Genomic DNA, 4233 nt, shown 5'->3' with positions numbered 1-4233 from the left:
TGTATGTGTGTGTGTGTGTGTTTAATTGCTCTTTTAGCTACTTTTGCCTGACCCTAACACTGTAAGTGAATCAAGGCATGTCTTGAGTTGCTGTAAATTATTCTAATACATATTTACTCTCATTCCAGAAAACAACAACAACAATAACAACATCCTTCATGATGGACAGACATCATGGACACCACAGCAGCAGCTGTCTTCACTGAAACATCCTGAACATGAGCGTCAATGACATGAGGCCTCTGGCGATGGTTGAAGAGGAAGGCTTCACTACAATGATCCACACTTTTAATCTAGGTTACAATAATCCACACTTTTAATCCAGGTTACACTCTTCCCTCAAGGACACATTTTACAAAGTAGCTACATATTTTGCAGGTATAAAGATACATCTGTATATATTTTTGTGTACATTTTTAAGCTATTTTACTTTTATTTTTATTATTCAATATTTTACTAACAGAATAGTCAAATAGCAACCTGTTTTTTGTGCAAATTGCTATGTCAGTCAAATGTTCACTTTTGGAATAAAGGGGTGGAAATTAAAACGTTGTGGTTTTTTTTGCCAATTCATAGATTAATCGAAAAAAATAATCGGCCAATGAATCGATTATTGAAATAATTGTTAGTTGCAGCCCTAATTCCATCCATGTCAGTACTTGTCCAGCTTCAAGGTCTTACAAGTATAGGCAAAATCAGACCTTCCAGACAGGAGTTATTGTGACTTGCTGTTTTGTGGCGAATGTTTTACAAGCACTTCCTTTATGCTTTTCAACATGTCGTGTGGTAATCAACAGTTATTGAACAAAGTTTCAGTCAAATATCTTACACAGTGCAAAGCTGGAAGAGTCATCCAATAATCAACAGTGTTTTCTCTGAGTAGGTGGGGCTTAAGTGATGTCATGAATCAACAATACAAATGTGTCTACAAGTGCTCACCGATGAAGCACAAAAAAATCAGGTACAGATCAGATGATGTATCGCTAAGATATAACTGTTAGAATAATGTAAGGGCACACTTGAGTCAAATGTTAAAAAACAACAGCAATGTGTGTACAAGTGCTCACTGATTACACCAAATAAATCTGGTGCATATCGGATGATGTGTCACTGAGATATAACTGTTGGAATAATCTAGAGTCAAAAGTTAAACAAGAATACCAATGTGTCTAGAAGTGCTCACTGATTACGCACAAAAAAATCTGGTTCAGATTGGATTATGGAATACTGAGATAAAACTGTTTGAATTATCTAGGGGGCGCACTGAAGTAAATGCTAAAGAACATTAAAAATGTGTATACAAGTGCTCAATGATGAAGCACCAAAAATCTGGTGCAGATCGGATGATGCATCATTGAGATATAACTTTTGGAATAATCTAGGGGGCGCACTCGAGTCATATGTTAAACCGCAACATTAATGAAGTGCTCACTGATGACTTACAATAAATCTTGTGCAGATCAGATGATGTATCACTGAGATACATCTGTAGGAATAATGTAGGGGAGGGGGGGCGTGGCGCTGTGAAGGCTATTGGCCACTTATGGATTTCTGTTCAAGGTGTGGATAATGATCGATCATAATGATTTTGGTTCACCTCTGCTCAAATTTGTGCCATTTAGAGGCAAATATATTGTAACGGCGTCACTTCTTAATTTGTCACGCTGCCACGCCCACATCCTCCAGCTAAAACTGTAATTTAAATCAAGTCAGACCAACTTGTTATATGTCTTCTAACACAGGATCATCCTGATTAGGTCAAGGGTGTCAGAGAGGGAGCATTCCAAGTAAAAAAAAGTGACTTCAAGTTTAGAGGGGGTGGGGCTTTGATGATGTCAGAATATGACAGAAGATCGTCGGGCATCCAACAGGGATGACTCATGCAAAGTTTGGTGCATTTCAGTCTTTCAATGTGAAAGTTATAGCTTTTGGAAATTTCATACGTGAAGCGGAATTTTGAGGCCTGACCACGCCCCTTTAACATATACGAAAACGCAAGCTTTTGATAACTTTTACTCCCCAATGTGTTAAGGGCATATTAACCAAGTTTGAAGGCAATCCTTCAAAATCCCTAGGAGGAAATTGTTAAAATTCGCAATTAGAAACACACAAAAATGACCCTTTGACCCAAAATGGCCGACTTCCTGTTGGTTTTGGAGCAGGGCCCCAAGTGACTTTTTTTATAGGTCCTGACAAGATACAGATGTTCACTGAGTTTCAGAATTATCGGTCCAAAAATGGCTTGGGACTGAGGTTTTAAAATAATGTAGGGGGCGCTGTGGAAGCTATTGGCCAATTATCATGGAGTACTGTTCAAGGGGTGGATAATGATCGATCATACTGATTTTGGTGCACCTCAGTTCAAATCTGTGGAATTTAGTGCCAAACGTATGGCGACGGTGTTACGTCTTACTTCGCCACGTCACGACGCCCACATGCTCCACCCAAAACTGTCAAGTGTTGGAAAGCAAGTTACATCAACATGTCTTCAATCACTGGACACACTATCATGCAGATTATGTCACAGGGGTCAGAACGAGACCATTCAACGTAAAACTTTCCACTTCCTGTTGTCAGGGGGCGTGGCTTAAGTGATGTCATGATTTGACCATTCAGGCTTGCAGGGGACCGAATGTGGATCAATCACTGAAGGTTTGATGTCTCAGTTAGCTTTCTTGTAGGAGCTATTAGCGTTTTGTTTTTCATTGCGAGATGTCAAACTTTGAGGTCTGGCCCCGCTCCTTCAACACGCTCCGAAACGCACGATTTAGATAACTTTTCATCCCCCCTGCCTTTTGAACAAAGGTGCCACGTTTGAAACCGATTGACCAAAATCCCTAGAAGGAGTTCATTCAAATGTGGAGGCTGTAAACCACCAAAAAGGTGGGACGGCATTCCAAAATGGCCACCTTCCTGTTTATTGTACGTTGGTGCCAGAGGGTTTTCTGTGCATCTTGGGGAATTGGACAAGTGTACCAAATTTCATGCTTCTACAACAAACTAAACTTAATGCGGAGGGTATTTTGAACATTTCCAGATGGCGCTCTTGAGCAGTTTGTTGCAATTTTTTTCCACGCCCTTAAAATACGTAATTTTTCAGCAGTCCTCATGCGTCCGCCAAATTTGGTGAGTTTGGGATATGTTAAGGCCCCCAAAAGGCCAATTCATTTGCCAAAAAAATTGCAACTCTGGCTTGAACAGAGCAATTACAAAAAGCCTTCGCAGCGCTTCATTGCTCGGGCCTAAATAAAACTGTCCAAGAAATGTGTCATGGAGTGCTACCAGAGACCGAAGTGGGGACGGTGCTTTCAGCAATGGACGTTGTTCATCGCATCGGCAATCTTCGACAATGTAATGGAAAAACCAAACGTCCTCCACGACCGATGATCATCAGATTCCAGACCAGAACGGCCAGAGATCTGCTATGGAAAGGATCCAAGAACAGCAACTACCTCAAACAAAACAAGCTCAGCTTTAAGGAAAACCTGACCGCTGCAGATAAGGAAATCTGAGGCAAGCTGTGGCCAGCTGTGGATGAAGCCAGGAAGGCTGGTTGCAAAACATATTTAGTTGGAAACAGAGCTTATAATGAAGGAAAATAAATTAAGACATGACAAGAGAAAACGTTGGTTACGTACTGTAACCCCAGATTCTATGAATATAGGCGTAGCCCTTTAAGGCTGTCGCTGATGGGTTTATCCCGTTATGCAGAGCATAAGCACTGAAAAAAATTAGTCCACGCCCACCTGCTGTGTGGGCCCCACCCGGTCCGTATAAATTACGTTAAGAGCGGGAAATCGGCTCCCAAAATAGCTTTTTTCTTCAGCCATTTAGGAGCCAGTGAGGCCCGACGCTTAAAGGGCTACGCCTATATTCATAGAATCTGGGGTTACAGTACGTAACCAACGTTCTATTTCATATAGGCTTCGCCCTTTAAGGCTGTCGCTGATGGGTTAAGGGCGAAGCGGATGTGGTCCTCGCCTCACTGGGTCCATTCGAACACAGTAAGAAGCGGAAGCTTGCCCAAAAAACGTCTTGTCACCCAGCTCCCCGTGTGCATAAACTACGCATCGCGTAATTATGTGCCATGCACAGACGCATGTTGTGTAACTATGCGTTCTGACAAGCATGAATACCCCGGAAAAACTTTCAACGGGAAGAGGAAGTTGAAAAGAGGGGGGGAGGGGGGAATGAACCAACTGGTTCATGGCTGAACAGTATAAACAGATTAAT

Source organism: Nematolebias whitei, chromosome 8 (genome assembly GCF_014905685.2).
Source record: "Nematolebias whitei isolate Nwh7 chromosome 8, NemWhi1, whole genome shotgun sequence".
NCBI classification, from domain to species: Eukaryota; Metazoa; Chordata; class Actinopteri; order Cyprinodontiformes; family Rivulidae; genus Nematolebias; species Nematolebias whitei.
The sequence above is the reverse complement of the archived record's forward strand: the minus strand, read 5'-3'. Positions refer to the sequence as shown.